This window comes from Staurois parvus, unplaced genomic scaffold (assembly GCF_062004578.1).
Source record: "Staurois parvus isolate SC_StPar_1 unplaced genomic scaffold, SC_StPar_1.0 ptg000334l, whole genome shotgun sequence".
NCBI classification, from domain to species: Eukaryota; Metazoa; Chordata; class Amphibia; order Anura; family Ranidae; genus Staurois; species Staurois parvus.
Genome location: NW_028318130.1, coordinates 3753919 through 3770881, shown reverse-complemented (window position 1 = coordinate 3770881; position 16963 = coordinate 3753919).

The following is a 16963-nucleotide window of genomic DNA, read 5'->3' as shown; positions in this document are numbered from 1 at the left end:
TGTACCGCCTCCTCATGCTGCTGCCAGGTCCAAAGTGTCTCATGGGTCCCTGTACGGTCTCCCATTGCTGCTGTCTCCATCGCCACACTCTGCCATGTGCCACTTTCAGGTCTCCTCACACTGCTGGTGGGTTCCATTTTTTGTCATAGGGTGCTGGCAGATTACGGGCCTCTCATTGCTGCTGCCAGGCCCGTAATCTGCCATGAGCCCCTGTACCGCCTCCTCATGCTGCTGCCAGGTCCAGAGTCTCTCATGGGTCCCTGTACGGCCTCCCATTGCTGCTGTCTCCATCGCCACACTCTGCCATGTGCCACTTTCAGGTCTCCTCACACTGCTGGTGTGTTACATTTTTTGTCATAGGGTGCTGGCAGATTACGGGCCTCCCATTGCTGCTGCCAGGCCCGTAATCTGCCATGGGCCCCAATACCGCCTCCTCATGCTGCTGCCAGGTCCAGAGTCTCTCATGGGTCCCTGTACGGCCTCCCATTGCTGCTGTCTCCATCGCCACACTCTGCCATGTGCCACTTTCAGGTCTCCTCACACTGCTGGTGGGTTCCATTTTTTGTCATAGGGTGCTGGCAGATTACGGGCCTCTCATTGCTGCTGCCAGGCCCGTAATCTGCCATGGGCCCCTGTACCGCCTCCTCATGCTGCTGCCAGGTCCAGAGTCTCTCATGGGTCCCTGTACGGCTTCCCATTGCTGCTGTCTCCATCGCCACACTCTGCCATGTGCCACTTTCAGGTCTCCTCACACTGCTGGTGTGTTCCATTTTTTGTCATAGGGTGCTGGTAGATTACGGGCCTCCCATTGCTGCTGCCAGGCCCGTAATCTGCCATGGGCCCCTGTACCGCCTCCTCATGCTGCTGCCAGGTCCAGAGTCTCTCATGGGTCCCTGTACGGCCTCCCATTGCTGCTGTCTCCATCGCCACACTCTGCCATGTGCCACTTTCAGGTCTCCTCACACTGCTGGTGGGTTCCATTTTTTGTCATAGGGTGCTGGCAGATTACGGGCCTCTCATTGCTGCTGCCAGGCCTGTAATCTGCCATGGGCCCCTGTACCGCCTCCTCATGCTGCTGCCAGGTCCAGAGTGTCTCATGGGTCCCTGTACGGCCTCCCATTGCTGCTGTCTCCATCGCCACACTCTGCCATGTGCCACTTTCAGGTCTCCTCACACTGCTGGTGTGTTCCATTTTTTGTCATAGGGTGCTGGCAGATTACGGGCCTCCCATTGCTGCTGCCAGGCCCGTAATCTGCCATGGGCCCCAGTACCGCCTCCTCATGCTGCTGCCAGGTCCAGAGTCTCTCATGGGTCCCTGTACGGCCTCCCATTGCTGCTGTCTCCATCGCCACACTCTGCCATGTGCCACTTTCAGGTCTCCTCACACTGCTGGTGTGTTCCATTTTTTGTCATAGGGTGCTGGCAGATTATGGGCCTCCCATTGCTGCTGCCAGGCCCCTAATCTGCCATGGGCCCCTGTACCGCCTCCTCATGCTGCTGCCAGGTCCAGAGTGTCTCATGGGTCCCTGTACGGCCTCCCATTGCTGCTGTCTCCATCGCCACACTCTGCCATGTGCCACTTTCAGGTCTCCTCACACTGCTGGTGTGTTCCATTTTTTGTCATAGGGTGCTGGCAGATTGCGGGCCTCCCATTGCTGCTGCCAGGCCCGTAATCTGCCATGGGCCCCTGTACCGCCTCCTCATGCTGCTGCCAGGTCCAGAGTTTCTCATGGGTCCCTGTACGGCCTCCCATTGCTGCTGTCTCCATCGCCACACTCTGCCATGTGCCACTTTCAGGTCTCCTCACACTGCTGGTGTGTTCCATTTTTTGTCATAGGGTGCTGGCAGATTACGGGCCTCTCATTGCTGCTGCCAGGCCCGTAATCTGCCATGGGCCCCTGTACCGCCTCCTCATGCTGCTGCCAGGTCCAGAGTGTCTCATGGGTCCCTGTACGGCCTCCCATTGCTGCTGTCTCCATCGCCACACTCTGCCATGTGCCACTTTCAGGTCTCCTCACACTGCTGGTGTGTTACATTTTTTGTCATAGGGTGCTGGCAGATTACGGGCCTCCCATTGCTGCTGCCAGGCCCGTAATCTGCCATGGGCCCCTGTACCGCCTCCTCATGCTGCTGCCAGGTCCACAGTGTCTCATGGGTCCCTGTACGGCCTCCCATTGCTGCTGTCTCCATCGCCACACTCTGCCATGTGCCACTTTCAGGTCTCCTCACACTGCTGGTGTGTTACATTTTTTGTCATAGGGTGCTGGCAGATTACGGGCCTCCCATTGCTGCTGCCAGGCCCGTAATCTGCCATGGGCCCCTGTACCGCCTCCTCATGCTGCTGCCAGGTCCAGAGTCTCTCATGGGTCCCTGTACGGCCTCCCATTGCTGCTGTCTCCATCGCCACACTCTGCCATGTGCCACTTTCAGGTCTCCTCACACTGCTGGTGTTTTCCATTTTTTGTCATAGAGTGCTGGCAGATTACAGGCCTCCCATTGCTGCTGCCAGGCTCGTAATCTTCCATGGGCCCCTGTACCGCCTCCTCATGCTGCTGCCAGGTCCAAAGTGTCTCATGGGTCCCTGTACGGTCTCCCATTGCTGCTGTCTCCATCGCCACACTCTGCCATGTGCCACTTTCAGGTCTCCTCACACTGCTGGTGGGTTCCATTTTTTGTCATAGGGTGCTGGCAGATTACGGGCCTCTCATTGCTGCTGCCAGGCCCGTAATCTGCCATGGGCCCCTGTACCGCCTCCTCATGCTGCTGCCAGGTCCAGAGTCTCTCATGGGTCCCTGTACGGCTTCCCATTGCTGCTGTCTCCATCGCCACACTCTGCCATGTGCCACTTTCAGGTCTCCTCACACTGCTGGTGTGTTCCATTTTTTGTCATAGGGTGCTGGTAGATTACGGGCCTCCCATTGCTGCTGCCAGGCCCGTAATCTGCCATGGGCCCCTGTACCGCCTCCTCATGCTGCTGCCAGGTCCAGAGTCTCTCATGGGTCCCTGTACGGCCTCCCATTGCTGCTGTCTCCATCGCCACACTCTGCCATGTGCCACTTTCAGGTCTCCTCACACTGCTGGTGGGTTCCATTTTTTGTCATAGGGTGCTGGCAGATTACGGGCCTCTCATTGCTGCTGCCAGGCCTGTAATCTGCCATGGGCCCCTGTACCGCCTCCTCATTCTGCTGCCAGGTCCAGAGTGTCTCATGGGTCCCTGTACGGCCTCCCATTGCTGCTGTCTCCATCGCCACACTCTGCCATGTGCCACTTTCAGGTCTCCTCACACTGCTGGTGTGTTCCATTTTTTGTCATAGGGTGCTGGCAGATTACGGGCCTCCCATTGCTGCTGCCAGGCCCGTAATCTGCCATGGGCCCCAGTACCGCCTCCTCATGCTGCTGCCAGGTCCAGAGTCTCTCATGGGTCCCTGTACGGCCTCCCATTGCTGCTGTCTCCATCGCCACACTCTGCCATGTGCCTCTTTCAGGTCTCCTCACACTGCTGGTGTGTTCCATTTTTTGTCATAGGGTGCTGGCAGATTACGGGCCTCCCATTGCTGCTGCCAGGCCCGTAATCTGCCATGGGCCCCCCTACCGACTCCTCATGCTGTGACGTTGCAACAAGGTGGAATTCAACCCTACATATGTTAGACCGCCTTTACGAACAGCGAAAGGCCATCACAGATTTCCTGATGTTACAAGCAGATTAAGGTACTGCCTGTGTAACTTAGATGTCAGCCATTGGCAGCTCATGCGTGACACCTGCCGCTTGCTCAGGCCCTTTGAGGAGGCCACGCTATTTGTGAGTCGGCAGGACTATGGGATGAACGACGTCATTCCTCTGTTGCACGTCCTGGAACAAATGCTGTTAACAATGGCTGGTCAGGGTACGGTAGACGTGGCGCACAGATCTCAACGCCACATGACCCCTGTGGGGGCAGGACAGGAAGAAGAGGAGGAGGTGGAGGAGGACATTGGTGCTCAGGAATTATTGAGTGAAATGGGTGGTTTTTCCACTCAGCGGACAGGAGTGGAGGAGCAAGAGCATCTGGTAGAGGAGGAGGAGGAGGAGACAGAGGACCCAGACGCACCGTGGCAGTATGCTGTGGAGATGGAGGCAGGGAGTCCCTCGCATTCCTTGGCACAAATGGCCCATAGCATGCTCGCTTGCTTGCGTAGCGACAGCCGAATAATAACCATCAGACAGAGGGATGACTTTTGGCTGTCCACCTTGTTGGACCCTCGCTACCGTTCAAAAATGGTGGCCTTTTTCACACCTGCTGAGAGGGAGGCCAAAATAAAGTACTATAAAAACCACCTATATAGTCAGCTGGTCTCTGCCTTTCTGCGCCAACGTCCATCCTCAGACAATGTGGGCCCTGTGCGCTCGCGTTCCGCTGCCATGGCAGCAGGGGAGGGGTGGGGTGGTAGGAGCAGTGGCAGCTCCACCAGCAGCGGCTGCCTCAGTCTGCAGTCGATGATGAGTAGCTTTCTTCACCAGCGCAGTGAGGAAACTACTAACCAGCCGCAGCAGCATCAGGTGGACCTGGAGCAGGACCTCAAACAACAGGCTTGGGCCTACTTGGACAGCACCCTGCCAACCGAGGTAGACAATCCCCTTGACTACTGGGCAACGAAACTTGACCTTTGGCCCCAACTAGCTGAATTTGCCCTTGAAAGGCTGTCATGCCCGGCCAGTAGCGTGGCATCGGAGCGCGTGTTTAGTGCGGCAGGAGGTATTGGAACTCCGCGGAGGACACGACTGTCCACCCAAAGTTTGGAGAGACTCACGTTTGTGAAAATGAATCAGGCGTGGATTAGTCTGGATTTCAAACCACCAGTTCCTGACACAACTGACTAAATCCGCCATGAATCATGCCCCAAACATGTGCCACTTTCAGGTCTCCTCACACTACTGGTGGGTTCCATTTTGTCATAGGGTGCTGGCAGATTACGGGCCTCTCATTGCTGCTGCCAGGCCCGTAATCTGCCATGGGCCCCTGTACCGCCTCCTCATGCTGCTGCCAGGTCCAGAGTCTCTCATGGGTCCCTGTACGGCCTCCCATTGCTGCTGTCTCCATCGCCACACTCTGCCATGTGCCACTTTCAGGTCTCCTCACACTGCTGGTGGGTTCCATTTTTGTCATAGGGTGCTGTATGGCCTCCCATTGCTGCTGCCTCCACCGCCGCACTGTGGCTCCACACTCTGGTTTTGGCCCCGTGACTGCCCAAATGAGTTAAGTGTGCGGTGATTCTAAGATCGACGGCACTCATCTGCATGTCATACTGACTGACAATATTATTTCTCTTCCCCAGCAGACTCCAAGGGCATTTAAATTAAAGGTACAGTGTTCTGCACTAATATAAAGGCTCTCTGAAGCTTAGAAACACCCTTTTATAAGTTAAAATCGCAGAGAATATATTCGCATCGAATCAAATTTATTCCTCGAATTCGCCGAATCAGCCGAATCGAATTTTTGAATACTTCGCTCATCTCTAATCCTGATCACTAACTTACCCAATGCCAATGTCTGGCATTTTAGGGTCTCAACTTATCAATTTTCAGATATATATATTATAGTTTGTACACGCTATACCTTTCACACAGACTACATAATATACTGTTTTGGGTTATTTATGAATAAATATTATTTATTTGTAAAATTTTATAACAAAAATTAAGCAAAAAATTTTTTCTTTTTGTTTTTTTAAATTTACATTATTTTTTTAATTATATAGCAAAAAATGAAAAAAACAGTGGTGATTAAATACCACCAAAAGAAAGCTATACCTGTCTCAAAAACTGATAAAAACCTCATATGGGTACAGTAATTGTCGCTCAAAGTGTGACGGTACTGAAAGCTGAAAATTGGACTGGACTGGACTGGAAGGGGATGAAAGTGTCTAGACTTGAAGTAGTTAATAACTTAAGACACCTTTACCATCGCTAACTTCCCCTCCTAGCCACTGATATTCACAGAGAGCATTGCCACATGACGGACAATGTTAGGGCAGCGGTGTCTGTACTTGACAGCTGTGACTGACAGTTAAGTTTCACCTGCTTTACATTGTGTGAAAGGCAAAATGGCAACTTGGGGAGACAAACTGGAGCAGAGTTTTTGTTTACTGATTATGCATCAGTGAGTTGTTTAAAGCTGAAAATTTTACATTTGGCAGCAGTTTCTATAAACACTGGCAAACTAAAGTGTTGCTTTAATTACAGGCCTTCAGGGGTATGCAACAAATTTGTATCAGCATGTCTTTAATATTTGAATTGGCATGACAGATGTACACTTAACTATGATATTATTTAAAACACACAACTAATGTTGTGTACAGTATTTTATTCCTTACAAAGTAAAACTTCCAATAATAATTTATAAAGCTGGAATACTCCTAATTACACCTGGGTGAATTCTTGACAGTAAACGATTAATGCCATAGCTCACAACCACTAACCACTGATGCGTATAATTCAGCTTTAATTCACCTCCCTATCCCACAGATATAAGGCAGAGTAATTTTTTTTTTTGACTTAACTTATAAAACACAGAAAGTACATGCAATAAATTCCAGGAAAGTTTCATTGCTAGGCTACCTTTAAGGAATTGATTCTGAAAATGGAAAATGCAAGAAGGATAACCTGACTCCTGTGCTCATCTAATATATGTGTTTATATTCCCAGGGCAAGTATGCTTTAAAATCCACTTTAGCCTTGCCTGTCACCCGGTAATATATATTTTGCAAGTAGAACCAGCAATGATTTCTGCATCATCCTCCAAACATTTTGTAAGTAAAATCAATATATACCAAAAGATGCCCGCTCTTGTACCATTATGTCAGAAACTAGAGCAAGCTATAATAAAGAAACTGAAACAAAGCACAGAGATTTCAGGAAAACAATGAAGCTAAATCTGGTCATATATTATTGTTTTTAACAATATAAGTAAAAAGACTGTATTATAAGATTATAGACGGTACACTATGGAGTTAATTTACTAAAACTCAAGAATGGAAAATCTGGTGGAGCAGCGTATGGTAACCAATCAGCTTCTAACTTCACCTTGTTCAATTAAACTTTGACAATAAAACCTGGAAGCTGAGCTGCACCAGACTTTGCACTCTCCCGTTTTAGTGAATCAACTCCAAAAATGAATGAACATCTGACCATCATAACTATATGGTCTTGTTGGATATCCTGTTTGAAGAACATGGGCATTGATATGGAGTTGTCCAGATTTCGGACAGTGGAAAATTGTGCTTATTTAGCTAAATAAGCATTTGTGGGGTTATTTACAGATTGTAGGAATGCAGCTAAGGAGTTCACTTTACTCAAGTCTAACTTATTCCAGGTTAATGACTTAACATTGAAATAGGCAACATAGTTTGTGGCTTGGGCAAGGCTACCAGGGGTGGTAGACAGCTACCCACATAATATTGCTGACTGATGGTAATACATATTTTTGGTATAACAAAAAGATCCACATTGCCACCCTGTTTGCCAGTGCAGTTCAGCTGCTGAGATCGAATTCATTCAGCCCCTACACAGTTTTGGTATATTCATTGGTGGGATGGTGCACTGTGTACTTACAGTATACTGTAATTCACCTATTCTGTACACCTAGAACTCAACAGCTAGCAGAATAGGTTTCCTCTACACTTGTAGTCATCAGATTTAGGTGTACTGAGATGGAACTGGCAAACTTGTCCTTGTCAGCCTTGCTATGCCTTTTCTGACGATGATGTCTGATTTTGTTGGTGCAATTCTAACTAGCCTACTATAAGTTTGGCTCTGTGACTGAAAACGCATTGAAGCAGGAGCAGCTAGTGTTCTTCCAAAGAGATGAGCAGTGGTCAGGATCTCCTTTAATTCTTAAAAAAAAAATGAAACATTAACTTTCATAATGATTTGCATCCAGAAGCTAATATATATATATATATATATATATATATATATATACAGTATCTCACAGCAGTGAGTACACCCCTCACAATTATTATTATTATTATACAGTATTTATAAAGCGCCAATAGTTCGCTCAGCGCTGTACATCACAATTCTGTAAATATTTTATATCTTTTCATGTGACAACACTGCAGAAATAACACTTTGCTACAATGTAAAGTAGTGAGTGTACAGTTTGTATAACAGTGTAAATTTGCTGTCCCTTCAAAATAACTCAACACAGCCATTAATGTCTAAACCGCTGGCAAAAAAAGTGAGTACAGGAGCATGAAATTGTCTAAAATGTCTTGGCATGTTGACACCTTAAGAGTTCCCTTCACTAGAACTAAGGGACCAAGCCCAACCCCTGAAACACAACCCCACACCATACTCCACCAAATTTTACACTTGTCACAATGCAGTCAGGCAAGTACCATTCTCCTGGCAACCGCCAAACTCAGACACATCCATTAGATTGCCAGACAGAGAAGTGTGATTTGTCACACCAGAGAACACGTTTCCTTTTCTCTAGAGTCCAGTGGTAGCATGCTTTACACCACTGCATCCTGTGCTTTGCATTGCACTTGGTGATGTAAGGCTTGGATGCCTCTGCTCGGCCATGGATTTCCATTGCATGAAGCTCTCTACACACTGTGGTTGTGCTACTCTGAAGGCCACAAGAAGTCTGGAGGTCTTTAGCCATTGACTCTGCAGACAGTTGTAGACTTCTGCGCACTGTGCGCTTCAGCATGCGCTGAAACCGCTGTCATTTTACATGGCCTACCACTTCATGGCTGAGTTGCTGTAATTCCCAGTTGCTTCCACTTTGTTATAATACCACTAACAGTTGACTGTGGAATAATTAGTAGCAAGGAAATTTAATGGATAGGGTTATTGCACAGGTGGCAACCTATCATGGTATCATGCTTGAATTCACTGAGCTCCTGAGAACGACCCATTCTTTCACAAATGTTTATTGGTTGTATACACCTGTGGGCGTGGAGGTGATTGGAACACCTGAATCTGATGATTTGGAGGGGTGTGCCAATACTTTTGGCAATATATATAATTTCAATTTCCTATTTAGACAGAATGAAGGACAGCATAGGGGACAGTTGTGTTACATAGATAGGCAGAGGGACAGAAATTGATACATTATTTTGTTTTCTTTGTATGTTTCAGGTACTGCTGCTGCTAAGAAGAAATAAAATCAAGTGTACATGACCTAACATTATGTACATTTACTGCTGATTGTTATCTTGACTGTAATTAAAACAGAAGTATAGGGACCTGAGTATCCGTACCTGTAAAAAAAAAAGAAAATAAAAAAATCATACTCACCTAGGTGGATGCAACATCGGTCCGATGCTGCAGCTTTCCACTGTCAGCTCTGCACTGAGAATTGAACCATCAAACACTGCTGATCACTCAGTACATCCCTCTGCTCTTAGCAGAAAACTGGTGGCTGTTAGCCTCCAGCTCTCTACTCTGTCCCTCCAGCGCTCACAGGTAGGCAGGGCTGACATTATGTGCTTAGGAATTCAGAGCAGTGTGGCCATGGCAAAAAGGAAGTTAGGAGCACACTATATTCCTGGCACATCAACAGTAAATAATAACACATGGGAAAATGCATTGCAGATACATACAAAATATACAGTATATATACTAAATAGATCATCATCCTTGCCTAAGTGAATATTGGGGAAGCGGTAGCAGGTATCAATAAGCGGATACTCGCTTACTCCCCTCCCCAAAAGAAGGGAGAGAGAAAATCAGCAGTTCTTCACCTTTTGAGTAAAGTTCTGAGTTAAAGTAGAACTACAGGCAAAACTTGTTTTTATTTCATTTTGCATAGCGTAAGTGTCCCATTGGAGAGATTTGCCTTCACTTGCTGAGTTCTTGCTTGAAAAAAATATTTTAAGCAACAGACAGCATGGATTCACGAAAGACAGAAGTTGTCAAACAAATCTGATTTCTTTTTATGAGGAGGTGAGCAAAACCTTGGACAGAGGGGTGGCGGTGCACGTGGTATACTTGGATTTTGCAAAAGCGTTTGGCACAGTTCCCCACACACAGCTAATGTGTAAGGTAAAGTCTACAGGCTTGGAAAAATCTGTATGGAAATGATAGAAAACTGGCTAAAAGACTGAATTCAGAGAGTAGTGGTTAATGATTCATACTCTGAATGGTCTAGGGTTGTTAGTGGTGTTGGGACCCTTACTTTTTAATATATTTATAAATATAGGGTCTGGGATTAAAAAATACCATTTCAGTCTTTGCAGATGACACCAAGCTGTGCAGTGGAATAATTTCCATACAGGATGACTTACAAGACGACCTCAATGGACTGTTTAATTGGGCAACTACGTGGCAAATGAGGTTTAATGTTGATACATGTAAGGTTATGGACTTGGGGGCTAAGAATATGCATGCATCATACATAATAGGGGGAGTACAACTGGGGGAATCAATGGTGGAGAAGGATCTGGGAGTTCTGGTAGATCATAAGCTTAAAAATGGCATGCAATACCAAGCTGCGGTTTCTAAAGAAAACAAAATCCTCTCTTGTATTAAAAGATGCTCCAGAGAGAGATACATAAGTTTACCCCTGTACAAATCATTAGTAAGACCTCATCTGGAATATGCAGTTCGGTGTTGGGCACCAATTCACAAAAAGAACATTGGGGAACTGGAGAAAGTACAGAGAAGGGAAACCAAATTGATAAGAGACATGGAGGAGCTTGGCTATGAGGAAAGATTAGAGGAACTGAATGTATTCTCTCTTGAGAAGAGGAGATTAGGAGAGATATGATCAACATGTATAAATACATCAGTGGTTAATATAGTGAACTCTGAGGTCATCACAGAGGATAAGGGGGCACTCTTTACATCTGGAGGAAAAGAGATTTAATCTCCAAACATGGAAAGGTTTCTTCACAGTTAGAGCTGTGAAAATGTGGAATATACTCCCTCAAGAGTTGGTTATGGCCAGCTCTGTGGATTACTTTAACCCCTTCACACCGGCGCCTACCAGCCCATTAAGGGGTTTCTGGCACTGGGAGGCTGGGGTGGGCTTTAGGGTCATGTGACTGACTCAGACTGGATGTCGCTCCATTTCCTCAAGCTTAACCTCTCCAAAACTGAGCTTCTAGTCTTTCCCCCTGCCCGCGCCCCCCCCCATCCTATCCATCACTACCAACAACACCACCATCAATCCCGCCCCACAAGCCAAAGTCCTTGGCATCATTCTGGACTCAAGCCTTTCCTTCCAACCTCATGTCAAATCACTTACAAACACATGCAGGCTCCACCTCCGTAACATCGCCAAGATACGCTCCTTCCTTACCCCAGACACCACTAAGCTACTCGTTCACTCCCTGATTATCTCCCACCTTGACTACTGCAACTCCCTCCTCACCGGCCTACCCCAGTGCAGGCTCTCCCCACTTCCTTCAGACCATCCTGAACTCAGCGGCTAGACTCATCCACCTCACCAACCGCTCCACCTCTGCCACCCCCCTCTGCCTATCCCTCCACTGGCTCCCTATTGCCCAACGCATCACATTCAAACTACTCACTCTGACCTACAAAGCCATTCACAACACTGCCCCTAACTACCTCACCAACCTGATTCCCAGGTACCATCCTACCCATACCCTTCGCTCTTCACAGGACCTCCTTCTATCTTGCTCCCTGGTCTCCTCCTCCCATGCACGACTGCAAGACTTCTCCAGGTCCTCCCCCATCATCTGGAACCCACTACCCCAATCCATCAGACTGTCACCTTCCCTCCTCACCTTCAGGCGCTCCCTGAAAACCCACCTCTTCAGGAAAGCCTACCCCACTCTCACCTAACAGCCAGTCTCCTTCATTCCTCCCACCACTCCATCCCCCACAGCCATTTCCTCCTGTACCACTACGCCCTTCCTTCTAGATTGTAAGCTCGAAAGAGTAGGGCCCTCTAACCCCTCCTGTGCTGTTTGTAGTTGCTGTACTGTTTCATGTATTGTCCCCCCCTCTATTGTACAGCGCTGAGCAAACCCTTTGGCGCTATATAAACTCGATGTAATAAATAATAATAATGTGACTACTGTGATTGGCTGTCATGGCAGTCACATGATTAGAAATGTCCTGATTGCAAGGAGAGATTGGGATCTTTCCATGGGATGCCGACACATGTGCAGGGAGCAAGCATGGCACGCGCTATCAGCACGTTTGTATACAAATGGCACGGAAATATGCGGCTGCTCGATGTCAAGGCCCAGCCTCTGAGAGACTGCATATTTGCGTACTGTTGGCATGAAGAGGTTAAAAAAGGCCTGGATTATTACCTAGATATACATAAGATTACTGGATACTAACATTTATAGTTAAAGTTGATCCAGGGAATATCCTTTTGCCTCTCGGGAGATCAGGAAGGAATTTTTTTCCCCTGCTGGAATAAATTGGCTCATGTTTTGCTGGGTGTTTTTGCCTTCCTTTGGATCAACTGTGGGTATGTGAATAAACATTTTTTTTTTTAATGGTTGAACTAGATGGAGACAGACAAACTATTTAACTATGTAACTTCCTGCCCAATCACAAAAATAAAAGAAGTGAGAGGGAATCCTTGCCAAATTAAGTGAATACCTGAGGGCCCACCAGGTCACCATAACTATTCTCCAGATTGGAAGATTTCCCCTCTTTTCCACATTTCTGGGGATGACCCAAAATTTGGAATGGGGCTGTGTAAATTCATCCTCAAGATCTTGCATTTTTATGGAAAGATCTTTTGAAAGATGTTCTTTGGGTGTCATCTCTTCCAATGCACAATTAATTTTGTAAACTATTTATCATACAGTATATGATACTTGGCAAGGAAATCTGAGTTGTATCATTCAACTGCAGTTTTAAAGCAAATTCATGTGTTAACTTAAAGTTATGACATTCCTGCAGGAAAAAATAAATAAAGAAACATAGGACTGAAATATTTTTCTTGGATATAAAATACTTTTCAAGGCTGCCTCCAGTACCTATCATGATCTGTGTCTAAAGGTTTAATCAACCATTCTGATCACTTCAGGGAAACTGGAAGGATCAGCACCCGCTTGCTGCATTTCTGACCCTACGGGAAGCCCTAAATATTCCAATATATATACCATACTTGTAGACTTTACAACTTTCATGCAAACCAATCAATATACACTTTTTTTTTACATAAGACAAAAAGCAGAATACATTTTGGCCTATATTTATGAAGAAATTTAATTTTTGCATTTATTTATTGGTTATGTTTTATAACAGAAAGTAAAAAATATTGTTTTATTTTTATTTTTTTAATATTTTTTGCTTTTATAATAATAAATAAAAAAACCCAGTGGTGATCAAATACCATCAAAAGAAAGGTTTATTTGTTAAAAAAAAAAAATAATAATTTTATGTGGGTACAGCATTGCATAACTACGTTATAACAAGTTAAAGTAGAGCAGTGCTGAATAGCAAAAAATGGCCTAGTCGTGAAGGGGGTGAAATCTTATGGATCTGAAGTGGATATGTGCACCATTTCATACAACATATTTAAAAATAATTATATTTCTTATCTTTATTGTTGTTTCTTTGAAACGTGTTATATACAGTATATAACTCTATGGACAATGTGAAATTAGAAACACACTAGTAGACTTTTTTTTTAAAGTGCATAAAATGTACCACACAAGCCGTGAGATCTTTTACCCTTTGTTAGGACAAACAGTGTACACAGCTACTGTAAGTTAAAACTGATAATGAAATCTGCCAGCACAGTACAGCTATGGTTAAGGGAAAAGCTAGAAAAAGCAAGTAAAAAGTGTCAGAATTTCTATGAGAAGAAATTATATTTTATCTTCTCTCCAACTCAAACTACACTGCTCAAAGACATTAAAGGAACACTTTTTAACCAGAGTATAGCATGAAGTCAATTAAACTCCTGAGATATTGATCTGGTCAGCTAAGTAGCAGAGGGGATTGTTAATCAGTTTCATCTGTTTGGTGTTAATGAAATTAACAAGAGGTGCAATAGATGGGCAAGCAAGCTCTAAAAACAATGAGACAACCCCCAAAACAGGAATGGTTTTACAGATGGAGGCCACTGACATTTTTTCCCTACTCATCTTTTCTGACTGTTTTTCACTAGTTTTGCATTTGGCTCGGGTCAGTGTCACTACTGGTAGCATGAGGTGATACCTGGACCCTACAGAGGTTGCACAGGCAGTCCATCTCCTCCAGGATGGAACATCAATACATGCCATTGCCAGAAGGTTTGCTGTGTCTCCCAGCACAGTCTCATGAGCATGGAGGAGATTCCAGGAGACAGGCAGTTACTCTAGGAGAGCTGGACAGGGCTGTAGAAGGTCCTTAACCCATCAGCAGGACCGGTATCTGCTCCTTTGTGCAAGGAGGAACAGGATGAGCACTGCAAGAGCCCTACAAAATGACCTCTAGCAGGCCACTGGTGTAGTGGATCCTATGCTGGTGTAGTGGATCCTGAGTTTCTCCTGGTGCCCGGTCTCATGTGGTGAGAGTATGCAGGCAGTTCCTGAAGGAAGAAGGATTTGATGCTCGCCTGACCTAAATCCAATAGAACACCTCTGGGATATCATGCTTCGGTCCATCCGACACCGCCAGGTTACACCTTAGACTGTCTAGAGGCTCAGTGATGCCCTGGTCCAGATCTGGGAGGAAATACCCCAGGACACCATCCATCATCTGATTAGGAGCATGCCCCAACATTGTCAGGTATGCATACAAGCACACTTCCATACAAACTTCTGAGTACCATTTTGAGTTGCTGCAATGAAATTTCAGCAAAATGGACTAGCCTGCTGCATCATTTTTTCACTTTGTTTTTCCGGGTATCTTTGAATTCTGTCCTCTGTAGGTTGATCATTTTCATTTCCATGAAATGATGGGGCATCCTTACATCCCTAACACATTACCCAGTCCATATCAGTATAGATATCCAGCATGATATTTTTCCCCATTGAGATCTGATCTGTTTTCAAAGCGTTTCTTTCATTTTTTTGAATAGTGTAGATTTGTCTTAATGTTAAGAGGCTAAAAAATCCAGGGTCACTTTCAGGTCTCAGTTTAAGCAGGATACAATCGCGTTGTCAACTGAGATAGTTTGCTTTTGTAAATGAAGTGAGTACAGAAATGAGAAAAGCAAGGACACCTTGCAGCAATGGGTTTCTGTCCTATTTACTGCACCTGGAGCAAATGAACAATATTTATCAATCTTTCCAGGCTCTATAGATGTAAACTGTGGAGACATCTTGTATGTAGACTCTGGATTCAACAAATTAGCTTCTGGCCATTCAATAACTTAGCATTGATTTAGCTCTGGGAAGAGTAAACAAGAGACGAACACCTCTCACAAAACTTCCTCTGAACTAAATTCTTTTTCTGAACAAAACCATTATAAATATCACAGACATATTTAGAAATATATGATTTTAAAATAACACAATGTCACAAGATATCTATAAAAGATTTTATCCTGGCACAAGATCCCATTGTTAGAAAGGAATACTGAATATTAACACCGGTTGTTATGTGTAATCCTATTATATTTAATGTGGTGAAATAGGGTATGTATGATGCCATATCTCTAACCAATAAGTAGTGTAGTATGTGAATTATTAGGTTTATATGGGGATATGGATATATGTATACATATATATATATATGTATCTTTCTGTCCTAAATGTGTATAAATAATAGTTTTATTGTATATATATATATATATATATATATATATATATAAATCTACAACTTCTTTTAGATTAGATTTTACATAATTTACTCATTTACTCTCCAAGACGTTTATACAGTTGTCACAAAATCCAATTTGTTATAGCGAATAATAATCTTTCCCTATAACAAGTGACTTACTTCAATTTCAAGAGGTGATTGTAGCCGTATTAGTGCATTTGCGACAGAAACAATTGAGTACTGTCCGTGATACTTTTTTTATTTGCACTAACATACAATTTTGAGGACAAGCTTTCGGGGAGTGTCCCCTTCTTCAAGGTCCAAGCAGTACTATACATATCACAAAGTTTAGCAGAATGTTAGAAGAGATGAAAAAAAAAGAGGCTAGAGATAAGAAACAGCAAAAGCAAAGGGGGGGGGGGATACAACACTCACACAGAAGGAGTCAAGCTTGAGCTGATAGTCATAAAACTGTTGGATAATGATTGAGGAATCCCATGTCCATATTCAGGCTGTTATCTCTTGTGTCAAATAGAATTATCATTCTTAGTTCAAAAGTTTTTCTTTCCTGAATGGATTTGAAATTTCCTTTAACCACCTGCCCACCGCAGATAGCCGAATGACGGCTACACTGCGGCTGGCCAGTTCTGGGAGGGCGTCATATCACGTCTTCCCAGAACGCGCTCTCCTGCGCCCCCCGGGGGCGCGCACCCGGCGATCTCCGTGATCGCTGTGTCCTACGGACACAGCTGATCACGTGATGTAGTAAAAGGCCAATCACAGCGGCCTTTTACCACGTGATCAGCCATGTCCAATGACACGCTGATCACCGGGAAATGCAATTGCCGGTTCTCGGCTGCACTTTCCTCACGCTGTCAGAGCATGAGGAAAATACTGCTGAGAAACGGCAGTTGTCAGAGCAGGGATCTGCACCGATCATCAGGGCACTGATGATCAGTGCCCTGATGATCGGTGCCCAGCAGTGCCACCCACCAGTTCTGCCCACCTGTGCCCAGCAGTGCGCCCACCTGTGCCCAGCAGTGCACCCACCTGTGCCCAGCAGTGCGCCCACCTGTGCCCAGCAGTGCACTCACCTGTGCCACCCAGCAGTGCCACACACCTGTGCTCAGAAGTGCCACCTACCTACGTCCAGCAGTGCCACCCACCTGTGCCCACCCACATGTGCCCACCAGTGCCACCCACCAGTGCCCATCAGTGCAGCCAAGCAGTGCTGCCAGTCAGTGCCACTAGTCAGTGCCCAGTGGTTGTGCCACTCAGTGTCCAGCAGTTATG